Here is a 21,054-nt window from a genome sequence, read left to right on the forward strand (position 1 = left end):
TCTGTGCTATTGAAAGCTTATCAAGACAGTTCTGCAAAGCTGATCTTCGTGTGTGCTTTCTTGACAGTTTTCCATTCCCAGCAAGAATTATTTGAGAGAAGAAATAAAACTGTTCCCCAATGAACAAAAAAACTGATTTTCAGTTTTTCTTGCATTGTTGTTTTTCTCCTCTTGCTATTTTTTACAGTGACTGCAGGTGAAGCTAGAAACTCTATCTCATATAAATGAATCTAAACATTATGCTGATGCTTGCCATAAAGATTCACACGTTGGGCTTATAAATAAGGCATCGTGTCATAGTAAAGCAACATGATTTGAATCTCACATAAGGTAAGGCAAAAGAACTCTGGCAAGTAAAACAGATGCAGCATGCTCTCAAAGTACCTAATTTTACAAAAATCAGGACAATTCTACTGAAAAGAGTTTATTAGCAATATTTTTTCCCCTTGCTGCCAATGTTTTTGTTTGGTTTGTTTGTTTCAATAGAGACATTTTACATTTGAAATAGCAAATCCCAAAGTATGACTACTGCTCAGACGAAAGGAAAGTGGAACTTCTGTAAATATAACTATTTGCAGCTCAAAATGCAAATAACTATTTTGTGTTAAATACCCACTTTGGTTGAAAAACATTCTGACAGTTTTGAAGCGTCAGCTTTGCGGAGGAGCATGGCAAATGGTATGTGCGGCATCTAGTCCATGATCACATCGTGTGTTCCCTTCGCATGATGATGGCCAAACCTCACCTCTTTGGCTGTGGAGATTGTTTGGTCCAGAAAGGCAAAGAGCACAGTAAGGTGGGGAAAGAATGAGGTTTAATCAGCAACAAGGAGGACGTAGAAGAGAATTTAAACTCTCAAAGGTTTTATCTAAGTTGAAAAGAAATGTCCAAGAGGCAAAGTTAAATTTATCTCTGACGTTAAAGCGAAAATTCACTCCAAAATAAACGTAGGCCACGTCCGGGCACAGCCACGTTGTGCACATATCCCCCAGGGACATGGGGGTGTCAGTCAGGACAAGGATGGAGAAGGGCAGCACATATTAGGTGATTCAAAATATACAGGTCTACTGGGGAGAAAACCAGGAAAAATAGCTTAGTAGGAAGTAAAAGGTAAGATTCTTCCAAGTTTCTGCTTTCTAAATCAGCAGGTGGTCCTCTCAGGGACATACGCTTCTTCTATTGGTTTCCCTGTACCTCAGGTGAGGGCCCCAGAAGGGGAGCACATCTCTGGACTGATAGCTGCTCTCCAGCTTTGTAAAGAAGTGGAAGCTGCAGCAGGAGGAGAGTGGTCACCAGCCTTGCAGTCCAGCTGGAAGCCTGAGTCCCAGGAGGATGTGCAGGAGGTCAGCGGAGGACAGCTTGCAGTTCAAGCTGTAACAGGGGTCAGGGAGCCTCCAAAGGGGTGCTGCTTCTGGTTACACCGTGTCATTGCGACAGGACAGGAAAAGATAAGGAGTGCAGGTCTAGGCGATTTCAAGATGTGATTTTACTGCATCCAAATTTTGCCATTGTGCCTTTCACGTGCTTCATGACTAAAAAAAAGGCAGGTTGTTTCCCAAAATAGCCTAAACTAACAGACTTGTCACCGCACAGCTGTTTGCAGACTCAGAGTTCAAGAGCAGCGGGGTTGGGCACGAGCTTCCAGCATGGATTCGTTATCAGCTAGAGGAGAAAAAATAAATTTGGCAGCTGACTTAGGAGCACGCTGGGTATGTTACACAGCGCTCTGGTGCTACTCTGGCTGAGTGGGTCATCGCATCCAGCTTTTGGGATGATGTTCTAATTCAGAATTGTCATTCCTTATTGACAGGAGGGTCCTTCTTTATCCCCTCTTTCTGGTGCTCTCTCGCCATCAGTACTGGCCATCAGTCACAATGCATCTTAAGCATTTTGCCTGGTGAGAAGCACAACTCCACAGGCTGCGGGTGGTTGTGCAGGTGGTTCCTAAGCAGGAAAACCTTGGAGAAAGAGGGACCGTGGAGGGGCTGCTTCTGCTCTCAGCTGGTCTGGCACGGTCCCTGCCCTCCTCACTTTGATATTATCAGTGACTGCTCTGGAGAAGGGCAGTGTATGTGTCCCTGATATGATTTTACTCTAAAAACAATTTGTGATTAAGCAATCTGGTATTTATGCCAGGATAGAGTCGAGGAAAGCAATTTTAACATGGATTTTTGAGCTGCATGGGAGACAGTGCTTCTAGCTCTGCTTCATGGATCAGACAGCAGCAGAGACAGCTTCTGGAGCTTGTTTAGATGCACGTACACTTCTCACCAACATGATTTTTATGCATGAAGATTCAGGAGATCTCGCCTGCTCCGTTCACAGAGCAGAAGCGACAACGCTGTTTTGGTAATGAGAGCAAACCTCCAACGCAACACCTTTTCCAGGGATGCTCAAATGGCACATCCCCGGAGTGACACCAGACTTCTAGAGCAAATGCTCTTATCCCAGAAGGTTGTGTCAGCCAGTTGTGACTCCTTGTTCCACAACCCCTCTGGCCAGGGCTGCTCCTCTTGTCTGGTTAGTCTTGGGACCTGGGTATGCTGAAGACTGGGCATTAAGCTTTTTGGCAGTAGTGTTTTTCAACACCAAGGCAGCCTTGAATCCAAAAAACTAAATAAACGGGTAAATAAATAAATGAAAAAAATCAGATTTTTATGGAGCCTCCAGGTGGAGCTAGTAGAGAGGGAGTTACACTGGGAGGACTTTTCCCCCTCAATCCATGAGCCTGAAGAATTCAAATACTTGACCAAGGAAAAATAAAAAGGCAGATCTTCTTCCACTTCTGTAGTTACGGGTCTGGGGCAGCCAGGAAACACTCAGCAGGAGAGGGGAGGTATCAGTTACCCCGTGTCCCCACCATGAAGAGGCCCGTGCCAAGTCCACACTGGTTGGACACCTACCTCCAGCCAAGGGAGGACAAGTCTGCACGAGGTGCAGATTCTCTTGGGCAAGAAGAATAAAACTCAGACACACTTTGTGATAGACAAATTGTGTGTGTGCGTGAGTGTGTGTGTGTGTGTTACTCGTACTGGTGACCCTCCCTTCCATTCCCAAGCAGGAATAGTACTTGAGATTAGGTTATAAATTCAGGAAATTATTTCTGCTCCTGAGTCTGCAGGAGACATCCTCTCCACCAGCAGCCAGATAACCTGTCTTTGCCCCTCAGTTCCTTTTCCCAAACCAAGATGATAACATGGGGTGAACTGTATCTAAAAGTTAGCTGATATTTGCAAAATGAGCTGAAATCCTCAGCTGCAGGATGTTATTAAGAGTGTTGTCAGTTTCCTTCTAAAGACTTTGGAGGAGACAGGGTGGCTGTGCACCAGGTAACACTGACATAAGAGCTATACAGAGAGAAAGAAATATGGAGAAGTTAAATACAGGTGAAGATGGTGAAGATGGCTATGTTACTTTTCCAGGCTTTTAAGGAAAAAATAAATAACAATAACAATAATAACAATAACAACAACAACAATAATAACAATAATAACAATAACAATAACAATAATAATAATAATAATAAAGTGCCTTCCTGTAGCAGCAGGAGGAGAGGGCCCACGTGAAAAGCTCACCTCAGAAACGGCCATGGGCCACCTCTGCAGGGCTGGGTCCTGGTGATATTGCTGCACTGAAATACCCAGAGGATGGGGGGAGGCACCTGGTGTGTTTCCAGCCATTCCCATTTCTCTCTGTACAGCCGCAGGAGATGAGGTTGGCTTTTTTGGAAAGTGATTCATCTGTGTTTTGCACAAATAGAGAAATAATTAATACAGGCTCCACATAAGCAATGCTGCTGTCTAGCACTATCCATCACTGCAAAACTGGGCATGGGATAAATTAAGTTTCTCTTGAGCACTCAGTCTGATAACAGTAAAATCCAAGCAAACATTTCATTTGCAGCAGCTGCTACAAAGCAATTCCCCCGAGTGCCCGGTGCTCCCCATAACTGAACCCCCCGCAGCACCATTGCTGGGCTGGTGGCAGGGGGCACACCTCTCCACCTGAAAATTTGGGGATTTCAGCTCAGCCAATTATTGTTCCCTTAGGAAGGCTTCTGTCACATACGCATTCTACAGTTATTCTGATTTAAATTCCATATTCGATGTCCATGCAAAATGCATCTGAAATTTATGTAACCAACCTGAAATCCACATGAATATTTCAAAATAAAGATTAGGATCATATTCTGGCAGATCATCACAAGTTTTCTGAAGCGTGAAGAGCTCTGTAGCAGTATTTCTGAATTCATGCATGCGACTTTCATTGCTTTTATAAATTTGTTTGCCATTATAAAAATACAATGATTGTATATTGTCACATTGCTTGTCAGCAGCCAGTTGTTCACTAAAGTGTGTAATAATGGCATGCTTGCTTCTATCTCTGTTTCTTTATCTCTGTCCAGCACAGCATAAGTGGACATCTCCCTGGCACTGCTGGAGTTTGGAGGTGTGCTGGGAAGAGGATATTGTACTTCTGCACAGCAAAACCGACATTGCCTTCTGCTCTGCTTCAACACTGGACACATACGACAAGAAGTGCACAGTCTCTAAAATACCATCCCTTCCTCTGTCACCTTTATATCCTTCTCTCTCGTGGTGGAGAGGAGGAAAGAGACCTATGTCATCATCTAGGCACACGTGCCCTTTGCTGGAGGCAAGGCATGTGGCTTTGCCGTCGTCAGGCTCCTGCAGTAGTGGCGAGTGTCTAGGACAGCCTGGTGGACTAAGCTGTGCCAGCTCACGATGTTATCCCCCTGTTTTTGTCAATTTTCTGCTTGTGTTGGAGCTCCTACCCATCTTGAAGCTGTAACAACACTCATGTTGTCCTGGAAGAGCAGACCTCAGTATCCTCCCTGCAAAACATGTTCTTTTTCTTCAAAGATTTACAGGAGGCAATAGTCCCTCTTTAGCTGCCTAGGCTTATCTGTCAGAGCTCGGGGTGTGTAACCATTGCTGAGTAAACACCTGCTTCTTTCTTCTTCCCACTCCAGCTCTGGGACTGTCTGCCAGCAACGCTGCAGAGGTTGTGTGGCAAAAATAAAATGTGGGAAAGGACAAATGGACACACATGCATGTATGTGCAAGTATCTGGGCATCAGATGGCAGCATCCAAACCCGATTGCTATTGTGAGCCTTGTTTGAGGGAGCTGGTTTGTGGTTGTCTGAATGAATGTTTTAACTGCAACTGTAGTGTGCAACATTTCCCTGATTTTCTAGTCTGTACCATTTTGTTATAAAGCAGAAACACCTACTTACCTGCAAGAGTCTTTGTAAGTGGTAAAGTTCACGTATTTTGATCATGTTCAGGATCTCTGCTTAGGAAAACAGAAAATTTTGCACAAGGAGTCACTAGCCAGGGTTGCCTTTGCCACTCACCTGGAAAGTGAAGGCTTTCCTGGACTGCTGTGACTGTTTTTGCTAGAAGGATCTGACTTTCTGCTCAGCATGTTCTTCCCAGAAGAAATCCTCTTTGATTTGCAGTACCTTGGGAAAGCAGCACGTCAGGCATCAGGGTGGTTTTTTCGAGGCTTTCTTCTCCCTCGCCAGCCTCCCATCTCTTTCCTCTCACTCAGGTTCCCAAGCTCTGGCTCTCAGAGCTTTGTTTTCTTTAACAGCAGGGTGCCGTGTATCTGTTTGTCTTTCTGTCATCCCACGCACACACACACGCTGTTTTCATGTTGCCTGCCACATGTGTGGGTCTGGCACTCATGTTTTCTCTATAATACTCCAGTCAAGAATTTGAGCCAAAGAAGATGAAGCTTTTCTTTCAGATGCTTGCTGATTCACTTGGTCTGCTGGCGTCTGTTGGGCCATCTCGGGGGCTTTGCCACACAAGCTGGGTGTTGCTTTGGCCACCATGCCTGGATCTGGGCCCTTCCACATTTCCTCCACTTTCTCAGGTGCTCCACGAGCCAGAAGCACCATCAGACACAGGGAGACGATGAAGGAGGTGGGCTTGGAAAGACCTGCAGCCTTCTTTTTGTCCCTCCACCCCACTTCAACCTTCCCCCTCCAGCTGGTGAGCAGTAGACCAGAAGAAATTATGTTCTCTACTAACCCTATGGAGCTTTCCTGGCTTGCTGGTTGGGGCCTGGCTGGGAGAGCTAGCGGTGAGGGAAGAGGACCTTTCCAGAGTCATCTGTTCTCCTGCATTTTGGAAATGTAAACCTTATGGTTCTTGAGCCCACTTTGCACCGACAACTGAGGGAGCCTTTGTGCAAAACAGGGCGCAGGCCTGTCACACCTGTGGTGAAAGAAAATGGCGGAGGGCCGGAGCTGTGGGGGAGGCTGGTAAGGCAGACCCGCTCCTCATCTCCACCACGTATCTGCCAGAGGTTATCTTCACTGGACAGAAAAGGCCCAAGCTGCTTGCCCTCAGTCTTTGTTACGGCAGGGGAGGGAAGCAAGTCCTCACCACACCCTGCTTTTGCCTTTTCTGGGCCCTTCTTGCCATTAGCCACGTGGCCGCCTTGTCACCTTGGTGAGGAGATCATTTCTGGATGTTCCTGTAGAAGCACTCTGTTAAGTTACTCACACATTATAAATATGCGTAAGAAACAAGGTAAACAATGTAAAAATAGTTACTGTTTTTCCATGTGGATGTCCAGGCATCCAGGCAGTACCTAAGATTATAGGCAGAGCGATAACTGCAGGGAGGGACAACGTCTTTTATTGTAGCTGCTGATGCATTTGGGAAAATCAGCCTCTGTTAGGCAAACAGGTCTTCACAGAAAAAACAGATCCTTTTTTTTTTTTTTTCCCAAGTAGATTATTTGTTTTAGTAAATCTCTGAGGGGAAAGAAATTATGGTATTATATAGGCAATGCCAGGAACGGAAAGACCTCGAGGTCACGCAGAGAGAGGGAGCAGGACTTCCCCCGAACAGGCCGAGTTCACACACGTCACTTGGCTCAGCCACATCCTTGGAGCTGCGTGACGCACGGGGAGATGGTGGCATTGCAACACAGTGCTGGCAAAGCAAACACACGGCTTGTTTGCCTTAGGCTGAGGTGGTGAGCCATGCTGAGGGACAGAGGTTCCTGCTTGGGGCAGCGGTCTGGTGACAACGAGGGCTGATAGTGGGGTTCTGGATGCGTACAATGGATCAGCTGCAGGCGTGTGAAGACTGCACTTGAGGTCCACCAGGCCCCTGGGACCTGCTTGGGACCCATTTGTCTTCTGTGAAGCCAGTAAGGCTTCTGTAAGTCACACTGCACCTGAGCTGACCATGCCCATGATAAAAATGCCCATGCAGACTTTGTAGCTCAGGAAGTTTTGTGCAGGCACCGGAGACATCTCATAAAAACAACACACGGTCCCAGATGATTAGTCTCTCTCGTGCTAAAGAAAGCAGCAAGAAGAGATCAGACAGATGGGCTTTCCACCAGGAGGCCAGCATGACAGATGCACCAGAAATGAATAGCGTGTCACCTCTCTCCAGTATAAAAAAATAAACAGATTTTCTCCTCTGTAGGTCATCCCAGACTTCTTTCACACTCAGCATGACAACAGTGAGTCTCTCACAGATCTTCACCCAGATTCTGTCACATCCCTGCCCACGGCCAGCCACCACCACAAACCAGAGGCCAGCGTTTACCACAGACACACGGCAAGCACAGCTCTAGAAGAGGAAAAATATCTGTGGATGCATGCACACGTTGTTGGTTCCAGAGGGACTACTGCCTCTCCTAAGACCTTGGAGGAAAGGGATGTGTTTTGTAGGAAAAATATTAAGGTTTCTTCTTCCAGAAGGGTAACATGAGTGCTGGTATAGCTTCAAGATGGGCAGAATTTTTAAACAGACACAAAAAGGGTGAAGGGAAAAATAACAATTTTCCCTCTATGCCTAATAGACGTGTGTTGGAATAAATAACTTAATTAAAGTCTCATCAATGAAGTGCCTGTGTTCTGGTCTGGTTTTGATACTCTCTGGCCTAACTGCTGATTTCTCAAACATGTGTGTCTTAAAACCTTAGGAATTTGAAAATGGATTCATGGCTTTATTATCCAGCACCAGGTCCATTTACCATATTGCTGTAGAATCACTCAGGTTGTAAGGGATCTTGAAAGGTCCCTGCCTGGTACAACACCTGCTCAGAGCAAGGTCAATGACAAGATCAGACCAGGTTGCTCAGAGCTTTATCCTGTTGAGTCTTGAAACCAAGGGTGGACACTGGGCAGCCTCTCTGGGCAACGTCCTCCAGTGCTTAATTAATCTGGTAGTGATTTTTTCTCCCCTAATACCTTGTGAGAACCTCCCCTGTTTCAATTCATGTCTGTTGTCTCTTGTGCCCTTGCTGTGCATCCATGAGAAGACAGCACCTGCCTCTATCTTCTCAGAACGTCCTTATAGGTGTTGGTAGATGACTTTTAAGTTCGCCTCAAGCCTCCTCTTCTCCAAGCAGAAAAAATCTCAGTCCCCCAGCCTCTCCTCATACACCATCTCGGTGGTCTCCCCTGTGCTCTCTCCAGTTCGTTAACATTGATCTTGATTCAGAGGCCCCAAAACTGGCTGCAGCATTCAGAAGTGGGATAACAAGTGCCAAGGAAAGTGGAACATCACCTCCCTCTATCAACTGGCTGTTGGTGTGACCTAAAAGTGGCAGATACTCAGGGAGACCAAATCTCTCATGCTGGGTTTTGTCTGAAATGGGTGTTAGCAGCTAAAAATCAATAGGAGAAGAGTAAGCATTTGGCAGAAATTATAGGCCAGACTTGTCCCATTTAGATCCCACCTCCAAATTTGACTTCATGTTTCTCCTCCCAGATGGGACCAACAGTTTTAACCAACAGTTAAAATGTTTTGTGCAGGTTGTAGAGCCAAGAAAGAGGTGCAGTTTCCCTGAAGCCAGCCAACAGCACCCAAACCAGAGGTGCCTCTTGAACCACGAGGTGTCCCCACAGGGCAGCTACATGGGCTTGGGAAGGACACAGAGGGAAGCCACAGGAGAGAACTCAGCCCTGCAGTGTTGGACATGCAGATCTACCTCTTGATATTTCAGAGATTTTTAAATTATTTTTTAAGGGGAGTAATGTTTTCATTTTGTATTATGGTGGAAATGGTGCTTCCCTTTCACTTGGAGAGAAAAATACTCAATCTTTTCCAGTCTCCCTTGGACACCTAACCAGGGTAGGTGAAACACAGGTGCAGGAGAAAGCAGAAGTGTCATTTGCCTTGTCCTCCCCTGTTCCCAGAGCCCTGGTTTCCCCAGGTGGCAGCCAGGCAGAGGCAGGGAAGTGATCTGAAGAAATGATGCTTCTTGGCTAAACAGTAACTTCACAAAAAGTGATCATTTTGGTGCAGAAATTTTCCATGACAGTTCCCATTCTTCTGATCCAAAGAGCAAAAAGGTGGGGTAAGGCTATTTAACTCCTCATGAAGATTGTAGTAAATGAGTCTTGAGTGTTTTTGAGTAGGTTCCTGCAACTGCATGACTATTTCTACAGGGTGAGATTAGGAGAGGTTCCCTTTGTGTCCCAAATTATGCAGGAGTCTGGGCATCTTCCTGAGCAATTCAAACCCTCTCAGGCAAAGAGGACAGCAGAAGCAAGAGCTCTTTTTTAAGTTCTGAGCTACTTGATAGGCACAACCTAAAGCACCGCTACTATGTGAAACTAGCCCTTCCTTTCTTTTCCTTTTCATCCGAGCACTGAAACAAAATGCTTCATTTTGATTCACAGAGAAGCCTTTGATGTTGGACGAAAAACCCAGACATTTAATTTATTTTTGGTGAAAGGAGGAAAAATGGTGGCGCCGCATTCATGTTTCTGCACTTCCGTACCTCACTAACTGGCCCTTCCTCCATTACTGGTATTAATTTAATGAGGTTGTTATCCTAAAACATAACAAAGATTTTGGCTGGTGTTGATGCTCTTCAGCACTGTTTCCCCTTCCAGACTAGAAAAGCTGATAGAAGGAAAACTGAGCAAAACCTGACCAAAAAATATCTGTCTGCTGAAGCCTCTCTCCAAACCTACAAGCTAGCTGCTTTAAGACATGGCTCTGAGTAACCCATGCTGAATAAAGTCCTTGGGTTTTTAACCAGGTCTTTAACCTGGATAATGACCTTGGTCATGCAATGAGGGACTGTGAGTAACCCCTTATCTTGGGATTTGGCATGGAAATTGCTGACGATGTGTTCAGCGAAAGCAGAGCTGGATGGTGTGTGCAGGGTGACTGCCCTCCCATATTTGCTGTGGGCCAGACAGAGGTACCCAAGGCTGAAGAGTTGCTGCAGCTCCTCTTCCAAATCCCTGGTGGTCTTGTTACAAAGCATCAATGACACTGCCAAAACCCTGGGAACTGGCACGTGTCCCTCTTGAAGCACCCAAACTATATTCAGATATTCATCAACACAGCTGTTACCCATATACCTGACTCCTAACTATGCCTGGCATAGAGACAATTTGGGCAAAACTGCTTGAATTCTGTGGGGGGAAAAAAAAAAAAGGAAATGTTGGAAATATTGTCTACAAAGTTCACCTACTTACATGCGCTACATACCTTTATTGAAAACACCAATCAAAAGATCTCCAAATACGTCAGCAGTGAGAGAAGGGCTGCTGTGTTCTGGACCTTTATTATCCATTAAAGACATAAGGCTTATTACATTTTTTCACGTAATGAGCCGCCTGATTCCCGATAGGTCCACAAAGGCGCTGATGAAGTCCACACCTACTTGGGCACAAATTTTCTCCCAAGGCAATGGGAGTGATACCTGGGCAAATAAATTGGAGTCTGACTCACAGCGCTCCTACGTGGAGTTCCTTGGCCCATTATGCGGGCAGCACTGCGGAGGCACAAGGAAACGGTCAGGGAAGTGACTGCAGAAGATCCATCCATCCACGTATATCTTCAGGCACACACTTAAACAAACAGAAGAGTAGCAGAAGAAGCCATAAATGATTACTCAAAGTTTACCTTGGCTCTTTTATTTAAATGAGCTAGAAAGGTAAATGTTGGGGTAACATGGCACAGACTGAGTTCTGGATACTCTTTTAGGAAGATCTAATTGCAAAAAATCAAGAAAACAGAAAAAAGGTCAAGTGACCTCAAAATGAAAATCAATGCCACAAAGATGCAACCTGATCAAAGCTGTCTTGTGGTTTCCCAATGAATTTTGCTATTGATTTTGACTGGGGTTTGGTCATGGACTTCAATAAAAGCATGGCCAGGCACAAAATCGATGCTTCTTCTCACCCTTATTTTCAGTCCATTATGTACTATTGATAGCACCACGTATTTTTCATCATGACAAGTATTTATCTTACCCTGGTTACTTCATGAGCTTCATCTTAAGATACCTTTTGCCTGTCCAGCAGGTAGACATTGTTCTGCCCAGATAACTTATTTTTTAAGAGAGCTGTAATGAGACCTCTCGTCTTCAGTCCTAGCATCCTTCCTCAGCCTTCCTTTTCTTTTAGCATTCTGTGCCATTATCTTCCAATTGTTTCAGATGAAAGATATGTTCTTTTGCCATTATTTTTCCTTCTCTTTTAGGAAGCACTGAGAATATTGTGTTTTGTGTACATTTATTAACAAAAAGAGCTTTCCTAACTTTTTCTCTCAACAGAAGGTGTGTTTTTGACTCTAGCACAGGCTAACCTACTTTTTGGAAGTGAAGTGAGGGAAACTAGTCAGGAAGAGTGATTAACAGCATGAATGTCAAGAGAGGGGAGACAGGAGAAAACGAGGAGGTGAGCCAAATGAACCAGTAGCCTGAAGCTCACAAGAACAGTGGCTGAACACCAAAAAGAGAAGATGCGAAAAGGAAATGTGTGACTGCTGTAGAAAAGCAACCTGGCTGGGAGGGAGGACGTGAAGGTCACCTCAACTTATGAGGAGCTGATGAAATGGCAGTGATAGAAGGAGAGGGAGGAGAGCCAGGCTGTTCTGAGGGAGAATCTGAGTGTGGGAGAAGGGGAATATGGGCAGAAATAGGGAGAAATCAGGTCAGCAGAGAAAGAAGGATGGATTAGTAAGGAAAAAGCAGGAAGGGAGAAGGGACAGAAAGTGGTGGTGGGAGGCAGATGTAGGGCAGAGAAGAGCTGGGTGTTTGGAGACGTGGGGTGGATGGAGTCCATCCCATCACCCAGCCCAGCACTTGGGCAGGTGCAAGATCTGAGGCAGTGCCGTCACGCCTGATGCCTGAAGGAAGCTGGCAGAGGACCAGGCTTCAGCAAATGCCATGACCAGACAGCTGCGAGTGCACGAGGCATGAGAAGTGCCTTTGCCACGAGGTGCCTCTGCCGTGTTTGCTTTGGCGAGGCAAATGAGCATAACTGCAAAAAGCAGAGCACGAGTGGCAGCCAGCCAGCCTGACTGGGGGGAGGGGGTTGTAAGGGGGGTTATCTCGCCCTGCTGGAGTCGCAGCAAGGAGGCAGGGACAGAGAAAAAATGTTGCTCAGGCAACTCTGATTTTCACTGCCAGGGCAAAAGCCAGGTTGCAGGAAAGGCTTAGGAGGAAATCATGTGGAGCAGAAATCAAGACGGAGACACTGGCAGCTGGGGAGGGGTGGAGCTTGGAGGAGATCCAGGGCACAGAGTTTATGAATTTCTGTGAAATACTCATGAAAGGGGCAGTTCCTCCACCTCCAGTTCCACCACCACTGAGCCAACACTTTTGGTTAAGGCATGTCAATGTGACCTTATCATGGCGGGACACGTCTGGGCACCCAGCAAGGACCCGCCGCTGCTAGCTCTGGCTTGTTTGGAAATTCACCCACAGCAAAACCACATCCTGCTGCACATTTGCATACCTGAAAGAAGAGGCTTTTCTTTAATTTTCAGGCATCTACCACCTAAAAAGTTTTATCTGAGCCCATGAGTTGACCTCCCAGAATTCTGGAGAGCAGGTGGTTTCCTGAAAGTGTGCTCATTACATCAAATGGGCACAGCGCTTTGGTACTTAGACTTAAAGGCTTCTCCTCCATTTATAGCACTTGACTGAATCAATATTATAAAGACAAATTGGCCAAATGGCTGTTTCCCTTTCAGACTCCCTTGAGTGCACACATTTGTGTTAGCTTTTGTACATGAGCATAGTTCTTCAGAGATTTCTGACGTTTGTGTGAGAGGGGAAAAGAAGCAAATCATTAATCCCCATCATCCCCACCTCTCCTGACTCCACCAACCTGCAGAAGATGCAGGGGGTGAATTTCCACAATCCTGTTCATCCCCTCAGAGTTAGTCTTTTGGCATCCTTGTGTAACTGTGTAATCACTGCTGAAGTCGAGCTGTTGACGCGCTCGCCGCTTCTCAACAGATCTGCCAAATACAAAGGAGATAGAAATTAGCTGCAATTGCATCCAGTGCCTATCGGGGTATTGTGAGTGCAGCCCTCACTTTCCAGGTGTTTCTTTTTCTCCTGTGGTTTTCTAATGACTACCCCGAATTTGCCTCTTTAGATAAGAGGCCAACAATTTCTCTCACTGTTCTGCAGGTGATCAAAAATTTTGTCTACACAAAAAGCTGCAACCGGTGCTTTACTGAAGAGCATTACAAATACAGAAACTGAAATCATCCTGCCAGCGGTGAGAGGAGTGGTTTGGGTCTATCTGCCTGGACAGTTTCACTCAAAGGCATGTGACAGCCCTTCCCGAGCAGTCACCGAGCAGATGAGGAGAAGAAAAGCAATAACCAAGAGCCTATAAATCAGTCTGGAGGCGTTAAATGGGAGCTAGAAGAGAAGGCTGGATGCTGCCATGCTATTTATAAATTATGCCATCATTACGCTCTTAAGGCCATCCCAAACAGAAGCAGGGCATGAGCTCACGGCCTCACCCACACCCAGCACTGGGCACTGCAGCAGCTCCACGCCGTTCAGCCACTGCACTCTGGGGAGAAGGAGCCTGCACCGGGCCTAGGGCAAAGCAGGAGTATTGAGATAAGTGTTAATGTTTAATGGCACGGGCTCACCAGCGTGCCGACACATGCAACATCAGAGGCCTGAGCTCATGCACTGGGATCCATTCACGGAGTGCACATGCTGTCCTGTCAAGGACGAAATCTCACACTGTAGAAAGTACCAAAGTCCCTTTGATAAGTTGAATTGGCTCAGCACTGCTGTCACAGACAAAAAAAAAAAAAAAAAAAAAGGTCAAGGAAGTTCTGAAAGGGCTGGGTTCCCGCTCGGGCTCTCACCAGCACAGCAGCAGAGGCTCCAGCCTGGGTTACACTGCAGTGAGCCCGAGCACCTCTCATGCTGCCGTTTCCAGCCCCAAGCAGCAATGCTGCAAGGTGCATCGCCTATCTGCCACCCCTTGGGATAAAGTCACTTTTCCATGTAAAAGCCTGTGGAGCTCGCTTGTTTTCTTAAAAAAGAACAGAGAAACTAAAACTACCTGCCCTGAGCCAACCACCTAGGCACTTGTAAAGCACTGCCAGCAGTCATAAGTCGCCCTGATGTCACCGCTGCCAAAAATACCTGGCTTGGCTTCAAGAGGGAGGGCAGGTAGTGGAAGACGTTATCAGAAAGGAGAAGGTGTTTTTGGTGCTTGTTCCCTTTCCCAGGGAGCTGTTTAACTAGTTGCAGTGCCAGACAAAGTACAAAAGAGGAGATTTGAGGTGCTGAGATAATTACAAGTTAATGAAGTCTTGGCTGAGGCAGGAGGTGGCCCTAAGAGACCTGTTTTAGTGATGGGACTCGGCAGGTCAGGTGGGGCTTAGTGATCTTGAAGGTCTTCTCCAACCTAGATGATTGTAGATATCTCATCGTGTCAGGAGGCTGCCCAATTACAAGTAAAAAGGCACATCTGGAAAAAATGGCAAGGAAGTCTGTATTTTAAGCTCACTGTCCAGGGACAAGCCACTCCACAGCACGGGTCATGAGCACTCTTAGCCTTGGCTGTTGCCCACAGGACTTTTTCAAGAAGCTGACAAAAAGCGACAAATCAATTTTATTGTTCCATTTCACTCTGTGAAGCTTCTGCCTCTCTTCCATGCCCCTACCCACATGTGAACATCCTTCATCCTTCCTCCTGCTCGGCCCCACAGCATCTCTGCTGCCACTCTATTTGCAAGAGCAACGTCCAAACCCAAGAACAGGCAATGAGCAGATGTTGCATTACTGCTGCTTGAGATTTCTGCATGGTCTTAGGTGTGCGGCCATCTGGGGCAGACTGTGGTTTGGGAGAGGTGGTAGCCTCGGAGGCTGAGCAGAAGTCATAGCGACAAACAGGCATCTGTTAGAATCACAGCCCCGATGACTGCCCCTCCTCTACGGGGGCAGGAAATGTCGCCGTACGCTGGGTACGTGCTGTACGTTTCAGTCAGAAAAAGCAACGTGGAGCCTTGCAGATGCAGGGTGCTTTTAGAAATGAAGACCCAGAGGCACGTGTCTGAGGATGTGCGTTGCAGGTCTGTCTTACGGGAAGAGGCAAATCTCTCGGTGGGTCTCGTTATGGGCTGGATTTACAAGATGGTCGTTTTATTGCAGGAAAAATATATTGTGCTTAGCAGGAAAAACTCCTAGTAGACTGGCAGGAACGCACAGAGCAGAGAGGCAATGAAAAGATTTAAAACTACAGCATTGTTAGGACTAGAATTCCTCTTGGTGCTCGCAGCTTTGTCCTTGCATCATGCGTAACGCCTATATGGCAAATGCTTGCAGGCAGGAATAACTCACTTTCTCAGAATTTTACAGCAGGAACTGGGTTCGGTCCCTGCAGTTGTTAATGTGACTCAGTTGGTTGCTTATATCCTCATTCACAAGATTAGGAAATGAGCTCTCTATAACTGAGATTACTGGCCATTTTGTTTTCATTTATCTGGAAATGAAAAGTTGTTAGCAAAGTTAACAGCAGCTGAATATCAGAAGAACAATATCTGGTAAGAATTGCTGACATATATTTAGTGTCTGTCCCCAGTAAAGTATTTGAAGAAGGCAGCTGGATAAAACCAGATCTAAAAATAGCACTTCTTAAGAACTGATGACAATAGACATGCTGTCTCCTGCGCTAGGAAAATGTGCTAGAGGTTTATTGTCATGTTTATTATTTAACCACAGGACAGCAACTCACAGCCACTGGAAATATTCCACTTAAATCCCAGCGTACTGCTGAGTCCAGCAAGGATATATTTTTAAGAAGATGTAGAAAGAGGGGTGTGAGGAATTGTAAGCCATTATGTTATCACAGGCTTGGGGGAAAAATAAATTTAAAAAGGTATGGAGACATTCAGATGGCCAAAGCTCCCCTCAAAACACATACAGGAAAGATTTAATGTGAGGGATGCACTGCCAGACTCCTCCCTGTCTGGCATCCCTCCTGCCTGGCCGCGCTCGTACAACAACAGGGCATTAACTTCCCTTCCCACCAAGCATTGCTGCCTGGTCTGGCATTTAGCTCTGAAGCATCCCATGCCCCCGCAAAGTGAGAGCCCTGAGCTAATTTCTATTTGCTGTTTGTGCTGAAACTTCAATATGCCTAGCAACCCTGGATGTTTTTTCCATGTTGGTTTACCATTATTTATACATGTTTGTAGGAGCAGATGCAAACATGCAAAAATTCCCCTTGGAGCTGTGCCACCAATTTACCCACAGAAGGGACTTGGATCCTGTGCTTGGGATTACCCCTGACCATCTTTGCTGTGCTGGTGTAAAACCAGGCTGGTTTGGACCTTTCCCTCCTGGGATTTTGGAGCAGTTCCTCCTGCAAATGCATCTTCTTGGTGAGGGACCGGGCAGCCTGCACCTCATGCCCTTGGAAAACATGAAGCTTTGGTTAGGTGCGGCTTTATGATTGTCCTGTCCAGGCTGGGAACATGCATCTCAGGTGCTCTTTGGCACTGGGAGCCAGCAGCAAAGTCAGCTTGCACCCCCACTCTGAAACTCTGTCCTCCCCGATCGCATCCAAGCTGCCTGGGAGGAAGGTCTCCGGCCACGCCGCTGAGTGGGACGCTCTGAAGGGCTGGGACAAAGTCCGGTGCTGCTGATGCAATTGCAGCAGAACTGCAGGTTTTACAGAAGCGGCAGATATTTTAAATTCTGATATTTTAAATCTGGTATTTTAAATAAAAATAAATAAATCTGATATCTTAAATCCTGATATTTTAAATTCAGTCTCCATATTTTCTGCTCGCTAACACACTTTTTGTTATATGCCTCCATTCCTGGTTTGGTGCCGGGTCTATAAAACATCTAAACCCTCCCAAGCTTCGGAGGAGGTGGCTCAGAAATGAGCAGCTGGACCCGTGTTTTAGCAGAAACTCCAAATCAGGATCTGAGCATCCCATGTGTGGGAGAAGAGCGATTTGAATTTAGATGGCTGCTGTAGCATTTCTCTGACCTTGCAGCTGCTGTGCTTTAGGGCTTGGTATGGCTTCTGTCCTCTGCAGGGTGCAGTCCACCCAGCACGAGGGCTATGAGGGAGGCTTTTCTGCTCTTCCCCAAAATGTTGCGTTACACAGAGGGCTGCAGCTGAGGAAGACATTGACACCACTGCCCACACACTGGTGCAACAGGGCCAGCACCAGTGTGTGAAAGCCAAGCATGCTGCAGCCCATAAAGCAGAGATCTGGGAGAAGGAAACGGAGAGGGAAGAGACCTTGCAGATGAAAAGGATGGAGCTGCCCAGGGAAAACAGAGAAGGAAAGCACAGTGTGCTTTTCTGTGCTGGCTGCACCCAGGATGTGACTGTTCAGTTGCAGCTACAGCAGTAGAAAGTGTTTTGAGCTTGAGCTGCGAGGTTCCTTCACCCCTGTCCACCCAGCCTGCATCCTTCCGCAGCATCTCTCCCGGTCCAGATGCTTAGACAGGTGAGGGCAGCAGGGCATGAAGAAATCTTTATATCTTCTTATTTGTTTTAATATGAGATTACAAGCCATGCAAACATGTATTCATCTCTAAACCAGGAAATGCTTTTATACACAAACACACATACATGGATGTGTGTATTTATACACAAGCACCTCTTCGCCATGCAGAAACCTGGTGCTTCATCCTACTGAACCCACAATTTCTCCTAAAAGAGCTGTGGCTGCGATCCAGGCTCTAGTTGCTTTGTTGTTGGAGGCATCCACGCTCATCCTGTCCCCTCCATTAACTGTCTGGCTGTGGGGCTGCCACTCCATTTTATCCCACAGCTTTTACAGGCCCCCCCAGCAAAACGCCCCATTTCGTGAGGAAAGTCCTTCCTCAGGCCTCTCATCTACCAATGCACAAAGGTGACCACAGAGGATTTTGGCACCCCTCCTTGCCCGAAGCACTGGTTCTGGGGAAAGGTCACGTGTCTGGGCTGAAGGAGATGGAGTCCCAGTTTCCACCAGCCAGGGTCAAGCCACTCTTCCTGATACTGCCAGCTGGGCATACTGGTTTGGCCAGGTTTTCCACATTCTTGCACCTATCACGGGTTCCCCTGGTGAAGTAGCGTTGCCTCTGCCCTGAGAAGTGAGTGGGAGGCAGTGTGGAGAGTTTGGGCTTCTCCTCAAAAAATCCCATGCCCACCCAGATGGTGGCACCCAGGACTTGGTGGTGCCTGAGGTGAATGGAGGTGCTGCTCCCGCCACTCATCGCAGCACGGTTTGGGGCACCGGCCTGGCTGAAAAACAACCTTGCACCCTGCCAAATTTTGCATGGTTTTACTGGCAATGAAACACAAACCCTTGGTTGCACCTAGTCGCTGAATAAAAGCCGTGACAGATGATGCTGTAATCCAAATGTCACTGCAGCTGTAACCTTACACCGGGTCTCATGACTATTGTCGTATTTTTGGAGCTGCACTTCACCCGGAGATAAGGCTTCCTTTTGCAGCTCCCTTCCCACCAAGATTATTGCTGTGTGCCTGGTCTCCACCCTGGGACGCCCTGGGACATGGGATGGAGCAGCTCTCGTGCTGCTGGGGCTGGTGGGGTCCTCTCCCAGAAGTTGTTCTGCAGACAACAGTGTCCACAGTTGTTTTGAGTTATTTTAAAACCACTCAGCAGGTCGTTTTCTTTCTCTGTGCCACTGATGTAGAAAAGTTGAGCTCTTCTTTTCAGGTCTATATCGAGTTTAAAATATGCCTGAAGTTTAGGGAGAGCTCAGATGTGGTAAAATCGACCTGGGGAGGAGTTCTACCAAGTCAGTGAGGCCTTCTCTTAAGAAGATCTCTCTTAAGAAGTTGTCGGATCGATAACAGTCAGCCCTTCAGGTGGTTGCCTGATTTTTATTTATTTATTTTATAAAAGTTTTTGGTGGAAGACCTGGCCCTCTGTTAAGAGAAAGACACTTTCAGCTTGGTCGAGGGCAGATGAGGCCTCTGAGAGCCTCATCGGATGCCAGCAGTCAGTAGCATGTGCAGGCTGGCCCCTTGGGCCGCAAACGGATTCCTCCCATTTGCTCACAGAGCACTTTACATTATCCTGGTGTATTTTAAGGCCAGGTCAGAGTAAAGTGGCTTTTGTATTACCGAGTATCAGACCCAGCGATTTTATAACTCCACTTATTGCAATCCTCATAATCAGCTTGAAGGCTCTAATTAGCTGCAGCAATGACTCAGCCTTGTCGACAAACCTTGAAGGTGAAGGGCAACATGCTAGAGCTGCTCTCTTATTAGGGAAAGGCAGAGATATATCATGCCTTTTTTAGGGAAGAGCCAAGCAGTTAAAAAGTTTACCCTGTCCCAGGTTTCACTGGCGATGTGCTGACTGCATCCTATTTATTTTTTTTTTTAAGCCATCCGATGTGTTCAGAAGCCAGATCTGCCTCTATTCTCACCTGATCAGAAGTCTCCCTAAATCAGCTTTAAAAGATCCAATTGCCAAGTGGCGCAGCTTCCCAGGTGCCATCTGTTTGACCTCAGTAGAAGGTGAACAGCAGAAAGGAGGAAGTTCTTGAATACAAAAAGGGTCATGCAAGTACTACACAGGAATGCGCATGTTGGGAGAGGCCCAGGGAAAGGATGAGAAGCTGATAAAGTAAAGCAAAGTCCGCGAGGTGTGGGATCCTTGCACATACTTGCAGCTCCTCGCCACTTGTGACCGGCTGATGAGGTAAGGTGTGACTGTGACATACACCTGCTGGAGCCGAGCCACCTTTGCATTGCCACCAGGCTGGAGGACAAGCTGGCACCAGGCTGGAGGGATGTGGTGAATGGCTGGTGGCATATGGAGGCAAAACCAGCACATCCTGTGGAAACACAGCATCTGCCAGTCTAACCTCTTGCATGGTCATGCCAGCTTTCTGACCTTGATTTTTTCAGTCTATTTTCCTTTAAGAGATAAATTTCCATTTTTTTTTCCCTACTTTTTTTGCCCTGTGCTTCCCAGAGAAGCAGAATGGCATGCCCTGCCTTAACGCCCAGTGTGGCAATGCAAGTACAACAGATGGCAATGGTTGGGCTGGCTTGGTCGCCCTCGCTGCCCGTACAGAGCGCCTCCAGCTGCTGCCTGACCCAGCACCAGGTCACATCTGTGTGGCTCACAGCCACAGCAGTGCTGTCCCCTCACCGCTGACACGGGAACGTGGCCCAGCATGTTCACCACAGCAGTACATCAACTTGTTGCTTTCCTTCTTGGAGGCTTCCAGCTGGCAAAACCCTCTGTTTGCTGTTCCTAAGGAGTCGGTTTCCAGGGTTTTCACTGAAAGCTGCAGGATTTGGCTTCTGCATGCAGTCTGCGTTCAGGGAATGCTTTGAGCTCCTCCACCAACTAGACCGAAATTTCTGCCAAAGCCTCTTCACTGAAGCAGACAACCTCACATTGCCCTTGATAAGCCTGTAAAACATCTCTGACTATTTCTGGATTTCTCCAGAAAAGTTGTGTAGCAGTTATGTTTCACCATATAATAGAAACTGTAAAAATGAAAAGTGCTTTCAGACAGATCAGGTGAGGTTGAGGTGGGATGACTGGCTTTGAAGGACCCACTTTGGTATGATCAGGACCCAACTGCAGAATAACAAATGCTATTGCTGATGATGCTGATGGAGCAAAACACAGCTCAGAGCACACCACATTATACATTCCCAGTAACAAGTACAGCCCAAGGCAGCTGTGAGGAACCTGGAGATGACCCCGGGTGTCCTTTCTTTCAGCAGCTTTAGCTGTCTCGCTGCCAGGTGCTGAGGTGGTGGTTCA

General features: G+C 46.8%; 1 long non-coding RNA gene across 1 annotated transcript; it reads left to right on the forward strand.

Annotated features, from left to right (window-relative positions):
• Positions 1-14,894: 14,894 nt before the first annotated feature.
• Positions 14,895-17,037, forward strand: LOC121068431. Its single transcript, XR_005818867.1, has 2 exons — positions 14,895-15,391; positions 16,486-17,037. It is a non-coding gene; the product is annotated as an uncharacterized LOC121068431 (long non-coding RNA).
• Positions 17,038-21,054: the final 4,017 nt, after the last annotated feature.

Source organism: Cygnus olor, chromosome 3 (genome assembly GCF_009769625.2).
Source record: "Cygnus olor isolate bCygOlo1 chromosome 3, bCygOlo1.pri.v2, whole genome shotgun sequence".
Taxonomy (NCBI): domain Eukaryota; kingdom Metazoa; phylum Chordata; class Aves; order Anseriformes; family Anatidae; genus Cygnus; species Cygnus olor.